A 23,887-nucleotide genomic window follows, 5' to 3' on the forward strand; every position below is an offset into this window, starting at 1 on the left:
ACGAAACAGTGGCGTCAAAAATCACAATGATTCCACTCCGGTCTCACGATGAACGTGTTAAACACGTGATGAGCTTTAGACAGCAGGTCTATATGGTGCTTCCGGATTGAGGTGATGACACGGGGTTAAACATCACGTTCAAGGTAAAGGTGAACAACCATGAGTACCAGATGTATGCGTCATCGGCCTCATTAACATGTTTTCATTGCGGAGCTTTTGGCCGCGTGAAAAGGTTTTGTCTGAAGGTATCATGTGTAAGTTGCGGTGAAGCAGGTCATAGTGACGCTGATTGTAAAAGAGATAACACCCCGGTCTCTAACGTACAAAACAAAGTAAACCGAAATACCCGAACGGTTCCTACCGCCGCTCCCTCGCACACGAGGAGTCGGGATAATACTCCTGTTCGTGTTGGTGAAAACAACAACACCACTGATTCGGTAAATAATGAAATAAGCCCGGATAACCCACCTGTTGGAGAGGAGATGAAAGAAGATCCCATTGTGGTAACAAAAAAACGAAGAGCACCTTGTGCTTGTAACTCCAACATTACTTTGAAAAAGGTAGTGTTGGATCAAGACAGTGTGGGTGAAGACGCCCTGGAACGTCTTTCTCAGGTGTCCACAAGCTGTATTGACACCAGGGAGAAGGAACCTGAATTAATTAGTTCTGCAACATTATCGGGCAGCACCGAAAATTTGTGGGACAAAGTAGATGGCGAGACTAAAGATGATAGTGAGCTTATTAGTGAGCCGCCACATTCACTACCTGCTGAGACCGAGCAGAATGGGAATGTTTCAGCCCCGAGCTCCTCTTTATCAATGCAAGATCTAAATCATGACACTGGTTCGTCAACTGAGCCAGTGAACATCTCCCCACGGGAGGGTGAAGCCGAGATTTCAGCTCCTGCTGAATGTCCCGGGTACCAGAGTGAAGATGACTCTACAATAGAACATTCCAGCAAATCTTCGGACTTGGCTGGAATCAAAATGGGGACGGCGCAGACTGATATATGTGACCCGGGCGGAGCTGTTTCTGATTTGTCAGAATCAGATGATGAAGTTGAGATGACTGAGTTGTCTCAATCTTCATCGTATCAGTCATCCATAGCCCCTCAACTTATTATTTCTTTTCTAAATGACACCTACCGACACCGAAATGTGATTGTAAAAGATCATTTTCCTGATTTAATTTCATTCATCCAGGCTGCAAAGGACATAATTAGGAAGCCGGATGAATTTCATTTAACAAGGTCGCTGTTTCATCGGCTTAGAAAGGCTGTTACAAAAGCAGGGAGCGAGATTTCCCAACAACCTCTCAAGCCTTTTGATAATCCATGAAAAAAAATCACCTTTGGAACCTTAAATATGAACGGCGGAGGTGCAAGCCAAAACCGCCAGGTTCAGGTGAAAAGTTTATTTGAGCGCAAGAAAATTATGTACTCTTACTCCAGGAAACCCATATAATTCAAAATATGGAGTACGACTGGTGTCGCCTCTTTAAGGGACAGTGTTTTTTTAGTAAGTTGTCTTCTTCTTCTGCTGGTGTGGCCTTTTTACTCAGACCAGGCCTAGTACCTGAGTCATGCCTCTTCCAGGAGGTGATTAAAGGCCGGTTTATTTCATTGGAACTGGTCATTAATAATTTTCGGTTTACACTATTCAACGTTTATGCACCAAGTGAGAGTGTGGAACGAAGAGCTTTCTTTTCATCTTTGAATGCAGTCGAAAGATCTCATTAATTGTATTTGCATGGGGGGTGACTTTAATTGCACCTTTAAACCCAGTATAGACCGAAATACAGCAGAACCTCATCCTGAAGGTAGTACTGATTTGTTAAATTACTTTTCGGCAATGGGTGTGCTAGATGCATGGAGGCTACATTACCCCCAACAAATCTGAGTAAACTTGGGGACGATGTGCCAATGGGAGAATGACCTTCGCTAGACTTGACTGTTGGTACATAAACTCACAGTTCAGGAATGCTGTTATGCTTTCATCCGCAGCTCTATGGAATACTGCTCTCCCCTCTGGTCTGGTGCTCCTGCCTCACACCTAGCTCGTCTTCACGCTGTTGAAACCAAAGCGTTCAGAATCATTGGAATCTCCCGCGAAGAAGCTAACTCCAAGGGCCTTTCACTCACTCACCGCAGGCAGGTTGGTGGTCTTTCCGTCGTCTACCGACTCCTCTCTGGCCTTGCCCCCCCAGCTCTCTCTGGGCTCTGTCCCCCAAATATTCCTACAGGTCGCACAAGATCTGCCTGCAACCCTCTTATGGTTAAACTGCCAAAATCAAGACTTTCTGCTCACCTTCACTCCTTTATTCCTCTTTTCTCCCGTGTCTGGAACAAACTCCCTCACTCTCTTCAATCCCACTCCACCCTCCAGGTCTTTAAAACAGCTGTTCACCACCATCTCTTATCTTCCCCCATCCAAAACCTTGATCTTTTCTACCCCCGCTAATTTCGGTCCCCTTGTGTTTTCTACCTCCCCCCCCCCCCCCCCTTTCCCACGCCTCCTCCCCCCAAGCCCTCTCCCTCCCACACTTCTCCCTGCTCTCAAATGTTGTGTTTGTGTGCTTCCCCTTCTCTCCCCATCTTGTCTTCCGCTCCCTCTTTGATATATTTTGTTTGTCTGGTTGATTTGTTTGTGAAATAAATGTTAGCTCTTTCACGAGCCTCGATTCAGTATACAAAAAAAATCTCGCCAAATCATTTTCCATCTTTGTTTTCTGATCATCATTTAGTTACCATGGGCCTCTTTTTCCCTCAACCCTTACGCAAAAGTGCATACTGGAAATTCAATACCAGTCTTCTCGAAGATGCTTTGTTTAAAGACGCCTTCCGTGCTTTTTGGGTCATCCAACTTTCAAAAAAGCCCTCTTTCTCTTCTTTAGCATTATGGTGGGATAACACAAAAGCTCAGATTAGAATGTTTTGTCAGCAGTTTGTTTCAAATGAAACTGATGTAAAAAATATAACAATGGCTTGTTTAGAAGCTGATATTATACGGTTAGAGTGTAAACTGGCTACAGATAATAACAGAACAGACCACAGGTTATTGGTTGAAAAGACGGCTCAACTGAGAGAGCTGATTCAGGAGAAAGCAGCAGGCCTGTTAATCAGATTAAGAATAAACAATTTAAAGGTATTAGACACCCCTCGTAAATCTTTCTTCCAAATAGATTTTGTAAATAAGTCACCCAAAACTTTTTTCTCTGCACTAGACTTGAGGGGAAACATGGTTGCCAACCCTGGAGATGTAAGGTTGTGCATTAGAGAGTTTTTTTTTCAAAAATTTATGCAAAACAAAATGTTTGTGAGCAAACCATGAAATTTTTAACTTCTCACCTTTCATCCCTAACTGAGCCTCAGTGTCTGGGCCTGGATTCACCAATTACTTTGCCTGAGCTAACGCAGGCCCTAACTGAAATGGACTCGGGGAAAGCTCCTGGGATTGACGGCCTCCCGGCAGAATCTTTCTTGGCTTTTTGGGACCTTTTGGGCCCTGAATTATTGAATGTCCTGGAATCAAGCACCAAATCATCCTTGGTGCTTGGAGAACTCCCACTAAGCTTCAGAAGAGCAGTGGTGTCGCTGATTCCAAAGACTGGAGATCTACGACAGATAAAGAATTGGCGGCCGGTCTCGTTATTATGTACGGACTACAAAATATTGTCAAAAGTGTTGGCCAGTCGGTTGAAGATGGTAATCGGTGATCTAGTCCACCATGATCAGAATTACTGTATCCCAAATAGATCTATTTATGATAATATTATTTTGATCAGAGATTTAATGGAGTGTGATTGCTTGGAAAAAGATTTTGGGATAATATTCCTTGATTTGGAAAGGGCTTTTGATCGTGTTGATCATGTTTTTTTGTATCGTGTGCTAGAAGCATGTGGCTTTGGTGCCAATTTTAGGCCCTACGTGACTTTGTTGTACAACAATATATTTAGTTTATTTAAAATAAATAACGAACTCAGTTCTCCGGTACAGGTTCAAAGAGGGGTGAGACAAGGATGCCCGGTTTCTGGGTTATTATTTTCCTTGGTAATGGAATCACTCCTAATTTTATTTTGGAAAAATATTTCAGGAGTGACTGTATCCCTTGGGAGTCCTTCAGTCGTTGTATCGGCTTATGCAGATGATGTCTGTGTGGTTGTTAAGGAGGAGAGTGATATCCCTGCACTTGTTGAATGTTTAAATCTTTTTTGCCTCACTTCTTCTTTGAAGTGTAACTGGGACAAGAGTAAGGCCTTATGGATTCCCTGCCTCAAGAACATTCCACCTGGAAGAGTGCTGGTACCACCTGTGCATCTACCAACAAAGTTAAAATGGGTGGAAGACGGAGTCAAATAACTTGGGGTTTTCTTGGGATCTCCACATTATGTCCTCAAAAATTGGGACGGGATTGTTGAGCATGTCAAAAAAAGATTGGGACTGTGGAAACGAGCTCTGCCCCGCCTTTCCTACAAAGGCAGGGTTCTCGTGGTTAATAATTTGGTGGCTTCTTCCCTGTGGCATAGGTTTATCTGCCTTCAGCCGCAGGAGGCACTACTAAAGGCAGTGCAGAGGCTACTGGTGGATTTTTTTTTTGGAGTGGTCACCATTGGTTACTACCAAATGTCATGTCATATGTAGCCCCTTGTCTGAAGGTGGCCAGGGACTGATCGACATAAAAAGTCATATCATGGCTTTTCGGCTGTGTACCATACAGCAGTTGCTGTACAAGGAACGACTGCCAAGCCGACTTCTGGCCTATCACATGCTGCGAAAAGCAAGCGGGCTCAGATACGGCCTTGAACTTTTCTTAATCCAACTCCAACATGTCGACACATCTCATCTACCATCATTCTATCAGAGCCTTCTGAATGCCTGGCAAAGCCTTTCGACTAGCCTCCAGCAAGAAACCTATGCAACAAACATGTTTGTGGAAGAACTCCTTTTTACAACCAGCTTTTTCCTGCAATTCCAAGAAGCCGAGACTTTTATCAACACTTTATTATAGCAGGCATAATCAAAGTGTTGGACCTCCGCCATGATTCTGGTTGGGGGTGGAGGTCGGTGCAAGAGATAGCTGATATGACTGGAATATGGTCAAACAGAATAATTGGAAGAGTCCTAAAGGAAATATTAAAGAAAAGCTTCCAACTTAGACTAAGATGGACCCAGGAAGTTTTGGTGACATCCAAGGACTGGCAATTTCCTGGTTTATTAGTACAGCCTAGTCACAGAGACTTGCCCCCAATTAGTGAGGGACAAAACATTTTTCAGAAATGCAGTAGTAAAGACCTGTATCGTTTATGTACTGCAGTTCTGCTTGGGAACTCACCATTAAATGGAGTGGCCAGGTGGAAAGGGCTAATGCTGGAAGGACTCCCATCTGAGCCTGCATGGGAATCAATATACAGTAAGCTGGTAAGCAAAAGGACAGGTGATCTCCAGTGGCGAATGATACACTGGATCATTTCGTCTAATAAATTAATGAGTCATTTTCGCCCACATCTACGTGTTTCCTGTTCTGTGTTTACACAGAGGATGTGTTCCATGTGTACGTTGATTGTGCAAGGCTTGTGCCTTTATTTCAATGGCTGAATTACATGGCTGGAAAAATGAAGATCACTTTTTCTCTGCGATCATTTATTTTTGGTTTCAATGATATGAAAGAACATGTACATATGTTGTTTTTGTTTTTAGTGGCCACGGCGAAAATGGCAATTTATTTATCGAGAAAGGAAAAACTGAAAGGAAAGCCGATTGGGCAATGTGATGTCTCGTTCTTTTTTAATGCCTTGATATCTGCAAGACTCAAACTTGAATTTTGTGTTTCTGAAAGAAAGAAAAGTATTGATGAGTTTATGAACATTTGGTGTTTTGATGGGATCTGCATGGTGCAGGAAAATGAATTAATGATATATTTGTAGGTTTGTTTGGATTGAATCAGTGTGTGGTCGGTTTTTCTGTTGTTGTTTTTATTTTCTAGTTCATTGTACTGTTTTGAATTCCTTTCCTTTCCTGTTATTATCTTTTTTTCTTTTCTGTGTTTTCGATTATTGTGCTTCTATTGAATAGTATCTTCACCGACTGGCTTGTATTTTTATAATAAAAAGTCTAAAAGTATCTACCTATCTCTCTCTCTCTCTCTCTCTCTCTCTCTCTATCTCTATCTCTATCTCTATCTCTATCTCTATCTCTATCTCTATCTCTATCTCTCTCTATCTCTCTTGAATGTGGGGCATCTCTAGGTGACTTCAGCGAGATCGATCGGCTGTCTCCGTGCCGTGGGCTTGTTCAAGAGAACTGTCCCGGGCTATATAACACCAACAACAGCAACAACAACAACAGCATGTGGAGCTGTTGTAGACCTGCGAAAACATAAAACAGGTTGACATTCTTCAAAAGACTAAGAAAACATTTTTATGGAGTATTTTTCTTGATATCTTTCAAAGTTATATTGCAGTTTTAGCCAGACTATTTTCATGAGATGTTATGGAGTTGTTTGTGTAAGTGTTGTCTATAATACTACTGTGGGACTGTTCAGAAAAAAAAACTGCATTCAATAAGCAATAAAGGCCACCCTGCAATTGAAGCTCGACAAGTAATTCACGGATTCGGTGAATTGTTTCATGACAATTGTCCTGAAAAAAACAGGATGTTGATTGACGTGCTAAGCACCTTTGGAAAGAAGGAGAAGCCTACATTTCACGTGTTAACCCTTCATCAGAACAAACAAGAGGGCATTAACCCTGACATATCCTCTCTTTGTTCTGAGGAAGGGTTTACACCAAAAACGTCAGCTTTCTACCTCCTCACTCCCACTGGTGGTCAGCATACAACAAATCAACGTCCTGTTCGTTTAATCCATTGGTCGACCAGCCCATCAACAAAGTTTGGCACTAGTCTTCACAAACAAGACTAGTTCTTCATTCTAAACTCAGATCAAAGACTTTGATTTTGAAAACAAAGGAGAAATGTTGCTTTTGAACAGTACACCCTTTATACACTATTTTTAAAGGGTTGTCATTTCCATATCTGTACATTTGTTTTTATTCAGTAATGGACATTATGTCTTCCTAACTTCAGAGATCATCGTCATATTTTGATTTTACAGCTGCACTTCTGATGATGCATGCTTTTTGATACACATGTGGAGTCTGATGAAAGAGCTGAACAATATAATTGAGTGAAAAGTGTCAATATGAAAATGGAGCAAATTTGATATGGCTGTATGGAAAACTGCCTGTGAAACCCTGAAATAACAGCTGGGTCAGGATTATAATCCAGGCTAGATAGCCTACGGTTGAGTGTGCGTACACCTCTAGGCCATCCTGCCAGGCGGGAAAGTAACTAAGTATGGACTTGTAGAATGCATGCAAGCCAGTGGAGATAAGGGGGGAATTGTGTGGCAAGAGGTAGGTGGAGTGCAAAACTCTTGCTAAAGATCGTGTCATTGGAAATGCAGTGGAGTTGACGGAGGATTGGATATAGTGGATGGCAGTTTCAGATGTAAGCTAGAGCAATGCGACTGCGTCACAATAATACCTCTGCATAGTCCCTGCCCGTGACAACGGGTAGATGCCCTCGTTCACTGTCCTAAAATAAACAAGTTTGATTTAAATCCCTTCAGCTGTTCTCAAGTATCACATTTTAACCAGACATGACAGGTTTCACATCGATCGGTGAAGTGGTTTCGGAGAAGGGTTTTTTCTTATATTGGCTTTCAAGCTAATATGGCTGCCAAACCACATGACATATGACGTTATAAATGTACACTCTGCATATGTATGGGACGGGGATCAGCTTTGTGAAGTTTTGTATTGATCGGATTAGGTTCTTTTTTCTATCCAAGATGGCTGCTAAACCATGTGACCTATGAAGTCATAATTTTCAAACTATATGCAGCAATGGTGTTAGATGATATTATTAAAGCTTGATATCGATAGTGTAAGTGGTTTCTGAGAAATAATTATTTAATATTTTCTTTATTTCCAACACGAGTACACACGCAGACTCCGGGAGGGGCAGGAAGGTCATTCCTCTTGGGGTATATAGATTACAGTCGATATATGGGTGGGTCTCAAGATCATTGGGTGTGTGTTCATTTACCAAGATATTGCCAAGTGGTTTAAGCATTTGAGCAAGCACTCCATTCAAAACTGTTAAGGAACGGCTGGCTTGGCAAGCACTAGTGAGCTGCTTGGTAAAAGAGCACAACCCAAGCTTCTTCCTTTCAGTTTCCCATGAAACAGCAGGAGCGAGTTTCAAAAGTTCCCTCCGAAAAATGCCATGGTTGCGACAGAAAGGGCCATGTTATTAACACAACATTTGTGGGTTATATAGAGTACAGTAGATCTTTGCTCAGTTCTGTAAGTAAACCTTACTTCACGGATGTTGGGATTCCTCCAAATTTCTTTATTTCGTGTTATAAAGAGCATTAGCGACTGTTTAAAAAGCTAAGCATACGTGTTTGTGGTTTATAATAGCCGGCGAAGCCGGTGTTGTGAATGAACGCGTATTATGTTGAAAAGCCAGATTTTGCTGGATCCCTTTAGTGCAGCAGATAAACACAAAAATTGTGCATTTTATGAGAAAAGCATGAAATTTTTAACATAGTGCATACCATAAGGTTTATTTTCAGATGTGGAGGGAAGTCAGATTTGACCTCTCACGGTCCTCAGAGGTCAAATCTGACTTCCCTCCACATCTGAAAATAAACCTTATGGTACATACTAACTATGCTAGAAATTTCATGCTTTTCTCAAAAAATGCACAATTTGTTAAAATATGAGAGGTTATCCGCTGTACTACTGGAGAATTTCGAAGCTTTGACGTACCAAATCGCTCCATGGAGGCCGCCATCTTGCGGATGCGGAGGTATGCGTAAACAATTGCGAAAAAGTTAAATATGAGTTTGTTTCACCCGTCTTTTTTTGAATCACAATGTTATGCACCTCTAATTTGTAATTAAAATACTTTGAGGCTTTGGCTTCGCCGGCTCATTGCGGCTTTGCAGTAGGGTCATATTATTTTTACTTCTGTGGAAGCCATTGCTCCCACAGAAACGCCATTATAACTATAAGCTATTTATACACGTTATCACTGCAGGAAAAACGCCTTGGAAAGTGGGACATTATTAGTATTAATATTGTTTTGTAGTAACATTAACAATATGCGATAATCATTAATTTTGTTATTAAAAGCGTCTTTGGAAAAACGCCACGATATAGCTAATTTAACAGTTATATACACCTCAACGTGCAACCCCATTGACATTGACGGCAATGGCGGTCAAACTCGCTCGGAGAAACTTTCTTGGGGAGGGGGGAAAATTAATGCGCTACAACCTTCATTGTGTAAACCTTCGTCATCCTGTCAAGTTTGGTTGAGATTGGATAAGTAACGACAGAATGTATTGGCGTCAAAAATTCATCAGACAGACAGACATCAAATGGCGTATTTTAGTATTATGGCTGCCACACCATGTGACCGATGACGATTTTCTAATCAACTTTTAATCGCCATGCCTCCTCGATGACACAGGTAAAGTTTTGAGTTAATTGCTTTGGTGGTTTGGGAGAAGATGTTTTCTTGAAGGTTTTATGTTCAACCTAATATTGCTGCCAAACTATGTTACCTATGTCATACATTTATTACAGTATTTCAATACAAATGGGTCATAGATCATGTGCATTCAATTTTAGATTTTTAGGATGAGGCATTTGATTAAACATTTATGGCTGGTATACCACTTCACCAATGATGTCATAATTATCATGCTTTTGTTCCCCATTGGGAGTACTTGACAATGTGCTAAGTTTCAAATTTTTCCATTTGGTGGTTTGAAAAAAAAAAAAAAAATTATTTGCATTTAATCCAAGATGGCTGTCATACTAGGTGACCTATGTTAACGTCACAATTATCATAAAAAACATACATGGGTGTCGCTGCTACCCTGAAAGTTTCGTCTCAATCAGACGCTGAGAAAAACAAGGTTTAGCCCATACGAACAGACGGACGGACGGACGGACAACCCGAAAACATAATGCATCCGGCCACCTTTGGGGGCAGAGTCATAAAAATGCGTGAGTAGAAATCAAGATGCAGAAAAAATGGAGGTAGTGAATATTGAATTTGATATTAGGCTGAAAAGGTTAAGAGTTTTTGTTACTTGGGAGATATGTTTGATGCAGGTGGTGGAGCAGAATTAGCTGTGAGAACTAGGATAAGGGTAACATGGAATCATGGGAGAGAGCTAAGAGGAATTTCAAGGAACAAAAATATCCCAAGCGAAGTAAAAAAAAAAAGGTGTATTTAGTCCATACTAGAGAAATACCCGTGCTACGCACTGGTGGGTGGCCAGAAGCAAACAGGCAATGCAGATACAGCGAATGCTAAAGCATGAAACCAGTAAATTCCACATTCCTGTAGCACCTTCAGTCGCACGTCAGACATGGACAGCAAGTTCGTGAAGGACTTCCATGAAAAACGTACCCGTTCGCAAACAAACGGGTACGTTCACGTATAGAAACATCGATCGTGGGTCCGTGGCGAATCTGCATATGGCGATGGCAAAATATAAGAAATTGAAGGGTTTTTATCTTGCCAAAACGAAGTTTTTGCAAGATGTATTAGTCAGCTTGTATGTTTGTTTTTTTGTTTGTTTTTTTGTTTTTTTGTTTGTGGTTAATCATTTTTTTTCACGTTTAGATCACTCTGTAGACCACAGTTATTATTGGAAACTCCTGTAACTTCGCATATCAGAGTCCTATAGAGATACCCTTCAGCACACAAAATTTTGAAGGTCAAGGTCAAAGGTCAAGGTCACTTTGTGGTCAATCATGGAGGTCGACGAAACCCTTATTTTTTGAGTAACTTTGATCGGATCGTCTCCAAACTTCATGGGAATCTAGTATATGGTCCGGCGCTCAGCTGATTAGTTTTTGGTGGCGATCGGCCTTGACCTTCATGGTTAGCGCTGGAGGTCGAAAATTATTGACCCCAAGGTCAAATGTTGAAACCCTTATTTTTTGAGTAACTTTGATCGGATCGTCTCCAAACTTCATGGGAATCTAGTATATGGTCCGGCGCTCAGCTGATTAGTTTTTGGTGGCGATCGGCCTTGACCTTCATGGTTAGCGCTGGAGGTCGAAAATTATTGACCCCAAGGTCAAATGTTGAAATCGTAGGTACCATATCTTCGCATATCTTCGCATGTAACTTCGCATATCAGAGTCCTATAGAGATACCCTTCAGCACACAAAATTTTGAAGGTCAAGGTCAAAGGTCAAGGTCACTTTGTGGTCAATCATGGAGGTCGACGAAACCCTTATTTTTTGAGTAACTTTGATCGGATCGTCTCCAAACTTCATGGGAATCTAGTATATGGTCCGGCGCTCAGCTGATTAGTTTTTGGTGGCGATCGGCCTTGACCTTCATGGTTAGCGCTGGAGGTCGAAAATTATTGACCCCAAGGTCAAATTTTGAAATCGTAGGTACCATATCGAGTAATACCTCATATGAATGCCCTTGATGAGTGCTTCCCAGATCTGTAAACAGTTTGACGCTATGACGTCATTTGACGACGTCATGACGAAAAAACGGAATTTTCATGAAAAAATTATTTCCTCAGTTCTCATCAAAATCTTTCAATATTTCATGTGCGTTGGTCATGAAGACATACTATTCACCATACGAAATTATTAAGGTCAAGGTCAAAGGTCAAGGTCACTTTGCGGTCAATCATGGAGGTCAACGAAACCCTTATTTTTTGAGTAACTTTGATCTTATGATCTCCAAACTTGGTGGGTATATAGGGTGTGGTATGGCGCTCAGCTGATTAGTTTTTGGTGTCGATCGGCCTTGACCTTCAAGGTCATTTTGAAGGTCATTCAATTTTGACCAAAAGGTAAAATTTTCAAGTTTCAGTTACCATATCGAGTAGTACCTCAAATTGAAGCCCTTGTTGAGTGCTTTCCAAACATATTTAGACATTATATAAATGACGTCATTTGGTGACGTTATAAGGCAAACACGTATTTTTCAAGGTCACTCTCTAGAACGATTATCATCGGAATATCTCGTGGGCAGACATTCCTCAAAGAGTCGCTTCTAGTGGATAGCAGTTCTGTTCACCTCAGTGTGACCTGAAGCAAGTCACTCATGTTCACATTTTGGCAAGATACGGTTCACCCTGTGGGTGACATATGTTTATTTTTTATTTTAAACGATTCATATAAACATCCATCACGCGTCACAATGAACGTCATGCAAACGCGAATGTTATGCGGGAGTCCAAACCTGAGAATGCTGGAGACCAAAGCTGAAATTGGGAAAACTAAATAGCCTATTTTACTCCTGGGGATCCCAGGATTACCCACAGAAAATATCTTTGCGATCGGTTCAGCAGTTTTTATGGTACCTTCGAACAGACAGACGGACATTTGGTGAATTATAGTAAGAGAAGATTATACAAGTTTTGATGTTTGGTTGTGAGACATGGGAAAAGGGGGTGGAAGATGAGAGAAGGCTTGAGACAGATCTAAGGATGATAACAAGCATGTGTGGGGTAACACTAAATGATAAGTAGCGTAGTGTAGACATAGGAAAGAGGCTCAAATCTACTAGTAATGAGGAAGAGTTGTCTTAGGCAATAATAATATAATAAGGCAATAATAATAAATAATTGGAAATAATAATAAGGATAATAACATGACTCCCATGCCACTCCCATCGTGAGCGGGTGTACTAGTATGTGAAAATTATTGTTAAATGAGTAGTAGTAGTAGTAGTCGTAGTAGTAGTAGTAGTATTCAGAGTAGTAGTAGTAGTAGTCATAGTAGTAATCATAGTAGTAGTTGGAGTAGTAGTAGTCAGAGTAGTGGTGGCAGTAGTAGTAGTTGTAGTCGTAGCAGTTGTAGTCGTAGTAGTAGTAGTTGTAGTTGTAGTAGTCGTAGTAATCAGAGTAGTAGTAGTCAGAGTAATAGTAGTGCTTCAGAGTAATAGTAGTAGTAGTAGTAGTCAGAGTAGTAGTAGTAGCAGGAGTAGTAGGAGTAGTAGTCGTAGTAGTAGTCAGAGTAGAACTGGCAGTAGTTGTAGTCGTTGTAGTTGTTGTAATAGTCGTTGTAGTCAGAGTAGTAGTTGTCAGGGTAATAGTAGTAGTAGTAGTTGCACAGTCCTAGCAGTGGCAGTAGTAGTCGTAGTAGTAGTTGTAATCGTAGTTGTAGTAGTTGTAATCGTAGTTGTTGCAGTAGTAGTAGTAGTAGTAATAAAGTAGTAGTCGGAGTAATAGTAGTAGTCGGAGTAATATTAGTCCTAGTAGTAGTAGTAGTAGTAGTAGTAGTAGTAGTAGTAGTAGTAGTGCTTTTGTTGGAAAGAGAATAGTGAAGGAGCTGGGGCTCCCACGTCGATCGGAAGAATGGACGCGACAAAAAGCTGGAATTCATCCGAGTTGCTTTATTCAAACCAAACACTCAGGCACTCTCCAAAAGCCCGTTTATCGGGCAGCAATATATATACATATTATCCCGGAGCGTTTGCCCAGGAAAGGCGAGAGGGGGCGTGGCCCAGCGTCCTGGCTGCGGCCTGGCAAGTTGAGGGCGAGCCTGCCCGGGCATGCCCGGGCATGCCCGGGCGTCCCGACCGAGGCCTGGCAAGTTGAGCGCGGGCCTGGCCGGGCGTCCTGGACGAGCCCGGCATGGTGATCGCTCCGCGTCCTTGATAGGTGCAAGGCGATTGTGAAAACCCAGCGGTAGCCGCTACACACGTCCCCCCAGAATCGACTTGCACCGGCAGGGTCAATTTGAGGGGGGTCCTGATGACCCGGCCGAAGCGACCCCTGGCGGGTCGTGGGAGGGGGGTCCGGTGTGGTGGTGGGCGGTCGAGTGGGGGGCACCGTGGACGGGGGGCGGCCTTGCCGCGGCGGAAGGGCCACCCGTGGTGGGTGGTCGACGTCCACGTGCGCCGGCTTGAGGCGGTCCACCGCAATCCGGTCCGACCTGCCGCCGATGTCGATGACGAACGACTTGTCGTCCCGTCACAGCACCCGGAAGGGCCCGTCGTACGGCGGCCGGAGTGGCCCCCGATGTGCGTCGTGACGCACAAAAACATACTCCGCTGTGCGAAGTGCTGGGGGGACGTAGGACTAGGGGTCACCGTGGTGGGATGTTGGCACGGGGGCAAACCGTCGGGCGGCCTCCTGGAGGTCCGAGCGCTGGTGAGCTGTGGACCAGGGACTGGTAGCGTCGGGCACGAATTCGCCCGGGACGCGTAGCGCCTGGCCATAGACAAGCTCGGCGGTGGATGCCTGGAGGTCCTCCTTGGGGGCCGTGCGGAGGCCCAAAAGGACCCACGGCAGCCGGTCGGCCCAACCGCCGTCTTGAAGGCCGGCCATGAGCGCGGCCTTCATGGAGCGGTGGAATCGCTCGCACAACCCGTTTGCTTGGGGGTGGTAGGCCGTAGTACGGTGGAGCTTGACCCCCAGGTTGCGGGCGACCGCGCCCCACAGCTCGGAGGTGAACTGTGGTCCGCGGTCTGACGAGATGTGCGCCGAAGCGGGCGACCCAGGTGGCGATGAAAGCCTGCGCCACGTCGGCGGTGGTGGTGGAGACGAGGGGAACGGCCTCCGGCCACCTGGTGGTCCTGTCCACCATGGTGAGCAGGTGTGTGAACCCCCGTGACGGGGGGAGGGGGCCCACCAGATCCACGTTGACGTGGTCGAAACGTCGTTCGGGCACGGTGAAAGGTGCCAGCGGGGCCTGGGTGTGTCGGTGGACCTTGGCCCGTTGGCAGGCCGTGCAGGTGCTGGTCCAATCGCGGACGTCCCGACGAAGGCCATGCCTGGTGGTGGTCGGCTCGGTGTAGCAGCCGCCAATTGCGTCGGCAGTTCGGTCGTCGACCGTGCCGGGTGCTCGGGCGCCATGGGTGTTGCGTCGGACGGCGGTGGGTCCCATGTCGCCGCTGCGATGCGCTGACCTGCGGCGGAGATCTTGTCGGCTTCTCTGGCAAGGGCCCCGGGGATCTGTGATCGTCGTGCTTGCCAGGGCGAGGCGTACCGGGTTAGGCAGCTGACGGAGGAACAGCTCCCGGAACAGGAATGCCGGAGAGTGCTCGCCGTGAAAGCATGTAGCATGTAGTCCATTCGCTCGGAAGGGCGCGTGTCGCCGAGCTCGGGCAGGTCGAGCAGGCACCGTGCGCGTTCCGCCGATGGGAGGGCGAAAGCGTCGAGAAGAAGCTTCTTAATCGCGCCGTATTTGTCAGCGGCTGGCGGGCTCTCGAGGAGGCTCAGGGCGCGGGCCGCGGTGGCCGAACCGAGCGCTGCTACCACATGGTGGAAGCGGGTGTCGTCGGCCGTGATGCCTCGCAGGGCGAACAGGGAATCCGCCTGTGCGAACCAAACCACCGCGTGAGCCTCCCAGAAGGTAGGCAGTTTAAGGGCGACTGCCGTGTCCATGTCGGTAGGTCACCAATGAAGGAGCTGGGGCTCCCACGTCGATCGGAAGAATGGACGCGACAAAAAGCTGGAATTCATCCGAGTTGCTTTATTCAAACCAAACACTCAGGCACTCTCCAAAAGCCCGTTTATCGGGCAGCAATATATATACATATTATCCCGGAGCGTTTGCCCAGGAAAGGTGAGAGGGGGCGTGGCCCAGCGTCCTGGCTGCGGCCTGGCAAGTTGAGGGCGAGCCTGCCCGGGCGTCCTGGACGAGCCCGGCATGGTGATCGCTCCGCGTCCTTGATAGGTGCAAGGCGATTGTGAAAACCCAGCGGTAGCCGCTACAATAGAGGTTTGCGCTCAGGACTCAGAAAAGTTCACGCAAACATACGTTTCCTGTTTAATGTCGCTCAACTTCTCCATCCCTGCAAGTCCATGGTTTGAACCGCAGTAGACAAGGTAGAGCATTTTTAAGAGAAAGCACTACCAAGACAGATGGAGAGTTGAAAGAACACCAAAAACACAAAATGACACCCTACACAAATAATAACAAAGTACCTTGTGGGGAAACACTACAAAGTGCATTGTTTACTGTCCAGACCTCTATAAAACTCCCGATGGATCGGGAATATTGTAGTAATAGTAGTAGATGTGGCAGTAATAGTATTGTATTTGTCTACCTGCATAAAGAGCATGATATATTATTTCATTTGATTCACCAAGCTTCCTGATGAAACAATTCATCGTGCATATCAGAATAAAAATGTCGTCGATTTCTGGGGTGTTTTTTCACAATTCAACAAAATATCCCTTTTTTTAAACAAAACATCCCCTTTTTTTAAACAAAATATCCCTTTTTTTAAACAAAACACCCCCTTTTTTTAAACAAAATATCCCTTTTTTTAAACAAAATATCCCTTTTTTAAACAAAATATCCCTTTTTTTTAAACAAAATATCCCTTTTTATGAAACAAAATATCCCTTTTTTTAAACAAAACATCCCCTTTTTTTAAACAAAATATCCCTTTTTTTAAACAAAATATCCCTTTTTTAAACAAAATATCCCTTTTTTTAAACAAAATATCCCTTTTTATGAAACAAAATATCCCTTTTTTTAAACAAAACATCCCCTTTTTTAAAAAACAAAATATCCCTTTTTTAAACAAAATATCCCTTTTTTAAACAAAATTTCCCTTTAAAAAAAAAAATCACTTTTTTTTAAACAAAATATCCCTTTTTTTAAACAAAATATCCCTTTTTGTAAAACAAAATATCCCTTTTTTTAAAACAAAATATCCCTTTTTTTAAACAAAATATCCCTTTTTTAAACAAAATATCCTTTTTTTAAAATAAAATATCCCTTTTTTCAACAAAATATCCCTTTTTTTTTTAAACAAAATATCTTTTTTTAAACAAAATATCCCTTTTTAAAAAAACAAAATATCCCTTTTTTTAAAACAAAATATCCCTTTTTTAAACAAAATATCCCTTTTTTAAAACAAAATATCCCTTTTTTTAGACAAAATATCCCCTTTTTTTTTTAAACAAAATATCCCTTTTTTTAGACAAAATATCCCTTCTTTTTTTTTTTAAACAAAATATCCCTTTTTTTAAGTTTAGCGAATTTAGTGAGGTGAACATTAAGCATTCCATCGATCACATCAAAATCAGTTCCTATGAAAGTGTACGAATTTTGTACAAGAGATTTAGAGTTATAAATCTGTTTCTTGGGTACTTGGCAGCACAAGAAGACCAACCAAGAGTTGCCCATTTAACCTTAGCGAGATTTATATAATTGGACCTGCCAGTTGGAAAAGCCATTCTCACGAGCTGTGCACTTTCCTCGTCAAAAGATGACGATTATCATTGTGAGTGACAAGCTAGCGAGTCTTCAAAGGGCAAGAATTAACCAATGGACCCCACTCTTCAGCCTTGATGTATAATCATATCTATAAGAAGATCATAATGCATAGAAATGGAGCCACATTGTCACGGTGCATTGCCTATCTGTCTCTTTTTTATTCATTTTAGATTAATTATTCTCATCTTTAAATAAAGTGCATTTCTATGGAAGGTTTAATTGAAATTAAGGATTTCCGAATAATACAAATTTCCTTCATTTCGGTTTTTTACGATCATTACCTCCGCCATCGAAGGTGGATGGATGTTTTGATTTCACACCTATGTTTGTTTGTTTGTATGTGTTTCTTTGTGAACAGGATATCTCAAAAGGTTGTGAACTGATTTGGCCGAAATTTGGTGGAGAATTTGAGTATGTCACAAGGACGAATTAATTCGAATTTGGTGAAGATCCGGATCCGGATCTGGATCTTTGAATCCTTAGGTGATTCTTCACCATTGAGAGATAGGGCAAAAAACCATACCAAGTACGATATCTCAAAAAGTTGTGGACGGATTTGTCCGAAACCTAATGGACAGGTTGGTTGTGTGACAAAGACAAATCAATTCGATTTCGGTGAAGATCCGAATACCAATCCGCATAAATTTGTTTTTTAATTGTAATAGCGATTCTTCATCATTGAGAGATTCGGCCAAAAACGATATATAACACAATATATCAAAAAACTGTGCTCGACTTATGATAAAACTAGGTGAATGAGTTTGGTAGGTGACAAGAACAAGCGATTTGATTTTGGTTCAGGTTAGTGTCCAGATCTGACCCATCAGTGGGATACAAAACGTAAACTGTTCAGCCTCGCGGAGGTATGTGCTCCACCGACTGACTGTCTTTTTCGTTTTGCAATGAAATGAAGCTCATGGAAGAGCAAGACGACATAGGGGAAATAGGTAATGCAACCACAGTGGGGGCAACAAGCATGAGAATGAATGAAAAGTAAAAGAGGAAGGGGAGGAGACACAGCAACCAAATAAGGCCCACAACAGCATGCAGCCCAGAGAAGGACACATGGTGGGAAAGTGGGACCCAGCACAAAAATAAACACATGAAGGCACACAACAAAATGCGCAAATACAGGTAGTGGTCAAAAAATGGAAACACTAATGTAAAGTCACTTAATATAAAAGGAGAGTGCAATAAAAGTATCATAAAGTTTTTGATACAGCCGATAATTTTGGCTGCAAGTGATACTGACAAAATATGAGACACAGGATTTAGATGATATATATATATATCAATATATATATTGTTGCGGATATGGGATTTGCATCCATCCATGTCCGCTTGTAAATATTCCCCTATTTCCTCAATACTTCCCAACTATCCCCAATCCCCCATTCCCTAGTCCCATTTTCTGTAAACAACACTCTGTAGACCCGACCTCCCCCTATTTCCCCCATTAAATGTCGCACCCAGGTTCACCGCATCTCACGTAGACAACTATAGGACATCTTGCTAGTTATTCTTAGTCTATGTCAGTTAAGGACTCGTTTCCATTAATTCTGACTCTTCGTTGCACCAGAATGTGATTGTATGGCACCGTTAGGAAGTTTAGGACCTCCCAATACCTCCCCGCAGCTCTTCCTCACGGTTCAGCAACAACAACAACAACAACAACAACGGCGGCGGCGCGGGGAGTGTGCGTCCTCACTCCGGCTTGGTTGGTAGGGGGTGTTGGGAGGGCACCAGGCCTTTCCAACGAGCCGCCATCGAACATGTGCTCGACGGGGTTACCAAATAGGGGCTCTCTGTCAGCTCCTCGTCAAGGGCGGAGCCCGGTAACCCCCGCACCCAATGGAAGTGGCGGACCGGTCCCATCTGGGGCGGAGCCAACCAGCCGAGGGCGTGTGACTCCCCGCTGAGCATGCGCAGGAAGAGGGAGGTGACGTCAGATGCGCGCTGAGCTTGGAGAAGAAAGACGCCACCTCCGAGCGCTGTGAGGCCTCCCTGCATCTTTTGGACCGTGCTTGATCCTGTCCCCGAGCCAAGGTGCACCTTGTGCTATCAACCGACCTGTCCTTCCCTGCCATCAATCCCTGTGTAAGTCAGTCTTGTTCCGTTTGTCTGTGGTCTGTCAGGGATAAGATAAGATTGTATCTAAGTGCCTATCTCTTCTGTGTCTTTTACCTCACTCTACCTTGTAATCTACCCCTTTTCTCCACCACTAATTATATCCTCCTCCGGAGGTCTTGAGAACTGTACCCCTTGCGTCGTTTCATTTATCCCAGTCGTTGTGTCCTTTCCATCATTCATTTAGCGTAGCGCGATTTGGCCAACGTCTGGGCGAATCGGGTGAGTTGGGGGTAATCGGGTAAACTGTACGAACACGGCGGCCATTCCGCTCGGTCAAGCAACATCTTTAGCCGTGTCCGTAACAATTGGTGTCAGGAAGTGAGATTGGACCCGAAGCGCGCTTCACGCGCTCGAAATTATTAACGGTGAAATTTGTTTTGTTTTAAAATAAAAACCCGAATTTTGAAAGTCGCGCTATGGCAGATCAAGACGGCTGGGTTCCGGTAGAGGAGAGTGAGGCAGGGTCGATCCAGGACCAAATTGAGGGACAAGAGGCGAGCGAAGCAGTGAGGGCGGCAGGTTCGCAAAATGGCGTCCTCGCGCACGAGGTTACGGGCGCGCAAAATGGCGCCTCACAGATGGCTACGGCGACCGCGCCCGCGACCGTAGCAGCGCCGCTGGTAGATTTGAACCTTTTTTAAATACAAATGAAGGCCCTTATGGCCCAGAATAGCGAACGGTTAGAACAAAGGATGGGGTCCAATAGCGAGAAATTGAGGGAGGACATGGGGGCCAATAGCGAACGGTTAGAACAAAGGATGGGGTCCAATAGCGAGAAATTGAGGGAGGACATGGGGGCCAATAGCCAACGGTTAGAACAAAGGATGGGGGCCCAGATCGGAGGATTAGGGAGTAGAATAGAGGGATTAGACAATAGATTAGGGGAAATACAGGAGGGGTCAACGGGGGTGGAAAATAGAATGGCTGCCCAGGAGAATCAGATAGAGGGAGTGAAAAATGGGTTAGAGGGGTTAGAAAACAGTATGGAAGGCAAATTGAGGGACATGAGGGACCAAGCGGAAAGGGAAGTTAAAAAAATGGGGCAGCAGATAGAGGGGGTCAGAATGGGGGTAGAAACTAAATTGGATGCTCACAGGGAGGAAATGGAGCAGATGAGGGTGGCATCTGGGCAGGAGATGCAAGTGATGGGAGAGGAGATCAGAAGAGGTGTGAGTGAGGAGGTCGGAGGAGTGCGCGAGGAGGTGAGGCACTGTAAGGAGCGCATGGAGAAGGAGGTGAGAAAGGGGACTGTAAAATTGCAAGGTGGTATCGAGGAGTTGACACTGGGAGTGGAACAGCTGACGGAGGGACAAAAAGTACTAACGGACCAGGTAAAGAAGAACACAGCGGTAATAGAGGGATTAAAATCGACACAGAAGGAGATGAAAAAGGACGTAGGGGTAATTAAAAAAGAGTGTCAGACGGTACATGAGGACCTGACGAGGAAAATGAACAAGGTGGTAGAGGTGATGGAGGTTAAAGAGCGGGAGGTGCGGGAGCACATAGAAAAAAATAAGGTGGAGTTAGAGGAAGAACTTAAGGGGGTGCACGAGGAGATGAAGGAGGTGAAGCAGAAATTAGAAGAAGTGGAAGAAGGGGTGAGCGAAATTAAGAAGCGACGGAGAGAGGATAAGAAAGAGATAAAGGAGGAAGTAAAAGAATTGGTCCAAAGTCTGTGTTCGGATCGTGATGATGTGCTCATTAACCGGATGAGGGATTCGCAGGTGATGGAGGAGAAGCGAAGAGAAAGAGGACCCGGTGTAAGTGGTGACCAATATGGTCGTGCGTATGATGCGCCAGGTGATTTAATAAGCTTGGGGGTCGAGATGGACCCGGGTGTTCGTGAGAGGCCGTTGGTGAAGTGTGCGACAGGTCTGGTGTGCGAAAAAGGAGGTGTGCGAGAAAGTCCGACTCTGAGGTGCATGGGGAAAGAGTGCGCTGTCAAAAGTAAGGAAGAGTGTACACCTGTGGTGAGTGTTACAGAGGGTGTAACGGGAGAGTGTGCGCGAGAAAGGTGTGTAACGGGCGGGTGCATGAGGAAAGAGTGTGCTGTCGAGAGTAAGGGTGAGTGCGCTGTCAAGAGTGGAGGTGAGAGTCGTAAGAGTGACACGGAGCGTGAGTTGGTTGTGACAGGTGAGAAAGGAAGCACACCTGGAATGGTAGAGCGTGTGTGGGAATGCACGCTGGAATTGGTCGTGAGGCACGTGGTTGGGTGTGCGAGTGAAAGCACACCTGTGATTGTCACAGAGGAGGTGACCGAGGAGGGGGCGCGAAGAGGTCTGTTGGTGAGGTGTGCGAGCGACGAATGTGTGCCAAGGTGTTCGGTGGTCAGGTGTGTGACCAAGTCTGTGAGCGCAATGAGTGTACCTGGGTGTGTAAGAGAAGGTACAATGACCAAGAGCAGGGAGACGGCTGGATGTGTGAGCGAGAAAGGGGTAGCGTATGCGTGTTAGCATGCAGGTGAGGCATCGACGGTAACCGGGTTAGCGGTTAGAGCGACTTATAGCCGAATCGGGCCCTCGGTGCGTGCTGGGCTTCGCGGGCCGCGAGAACCAGCGGGGATCCGAGCCACGGCGGGTTCGAAAGGACCGCCGTACGCAATCCACGCTGGGCCTCGCTTTGAACGGCCGCGTCCGTGCTCCACTAGGCGGAGCGGGCAGCCCGATAGGAAGGGTCGTCATGGCGACCACTTTTTGTTGAGGCATTCCGGCAGGTCGAGATCGGGCCATGGGATGGCGCCGCGCCGAGATGGTGCGTGGAGCCTCGGCCCAACCAAACCACCTCCCTTTATCCGAAAGCCGGACGGATTCAACCTGCAGGCGACCAAACCACCCGAATTAATTGCTCGGCTTTACGAACCGAGTTTAATGATGTCATGACGCACCGAGGCTAGGATATAGCGGACTGTGATGATGATGGTAGTGATTTGATACGAAATTTATAATAGTGGGTAGAATTGGCAGTAAATGGAAAATTTTTGAATTGGTTGGAATTTGGACGAGCAAAATTGATAGTGGGACCTCCCCGATGTGGTGGGATGGGCAATCCACCATCCCTCACGGCGAGGGGGGGCAAAGGAGCACTAGTTATGGGGTTGATGGCAGTAAAAACTAGCCCGGGTGGGTTAGGATATTGTGTGTAGGGATCTAGAAGAGATTGACATTAGGTAACGTTAAGGTTTAGTTAGTGACTGATACCGGTAGTGGGGACGCAGGTAGATTAGTATGGATGATAATGACGAGGGAGCGCAATAGTTTAAAGGGACGACTGGGAAGCGCAAGTTTCAGAGGGGAGTAGTTAGATGAGATGATGCTGTGTGAGAACTGAACAGGTGTGATTGCACAGGTGTGCAACTGAACAGTTGTGTGGAGCAGTGTATGAGTAGTGAGTGTTGTGGATCAGCGCAAATGCGCTTGGGGGAGAGAAGGGTGCAGGCGGCACCAAGTATGAGAGCACAGGTGTGCAAGTACAGGTGTGTGGAATACATGGAGTATTGGAATGAGTGGTGTGGAGAGAGTTGGAGTAAGTGGTACGGAGTGGTGTGCATGGTGCGAAGGTGTGGATGGGGGAAGAGTGGACCCCTTTCACGAGTACCCGGGGCGGGTAGTGTAAGTGTTAGGTAGAGGGTATAGGTAAATTGTGGTTGGATATTGGCATCTGTGGTGCGGGTGGAAGAATGGTATTTGGATGGGTGCATCAGTGTGGTGGAAATGGCTGGGCGTGTAGCCTGTTAGTGTGTGTAGTTGGTTTGGGCACTCCACCACTGTGAGGATGTCGGCCAGGTGAGGCCGCAGGTGGGCTCTGGGAGCCGGTAGTTGTGGATGGGGCCCGAGGATCTGGAGGACGGACCCGGGTAGCCCAGTGCCAGAGGGCACCGAGTGGGGTGACAGAGCCAGGAGGGGCCTTCCCAAATTAGATAGGTTAGGTAAGGAGCAGGTAAGCTCGGGTGGCAACGACAGTGGTGGAGGTGTGCAGGTGGGTAGACCTGCTGGGAGAGCTACACGTCACAGCCCAGAAATTGTGCGAGGGCACCGGGAGATGAATCGGGGGAGTGAGACCCCAACTTGAGAAGCACCACAGTTTGGTCAATGGGAATTGGTTTTTAGAACCCATAGTGTAAGTTGGCCAATGGATTGGCAGGAGAAAGACCCCGGGTAATGTAAAGTTGTTAAAGTCATTTAGGAAATAGTTAGGATTGATGAACCTGTCGCACCATACGCAGCCACTTACCTGAGGTGATGATGATGACTCCACACCTGTGTTTTCTTTGTTTTGTGTTGCAGGAAAGGAGAATTGCTGTGTGGATTTGTGAGACGCATCACGACGTGGATGAGACATTGGGGTGATTCCATCTCTCCCTCCTTAGGAGGGACTGATGATGAATTGGTGATGGCAAATTTTGATGTTGAGTTGGAGATGGCAGATTTTGATGAGAGTTGGAAATGGCAAATTTGATTGGTTAGGA

This window comes from Myxine glutinosa, chromosome 6 (assembly GCF_964187855.1).
Source record: "Myxine glutinosa chromosome 6, kmMyxGlut1.1, whole genome shotgun sequence".
NCBI classification, from domain to species: domain Eukaryota; kingdom Metazoa; phylum Chordata; class Myxini; order Myxiniformes; family Myxinidae; genus Myxine; species Myxine glutinosa.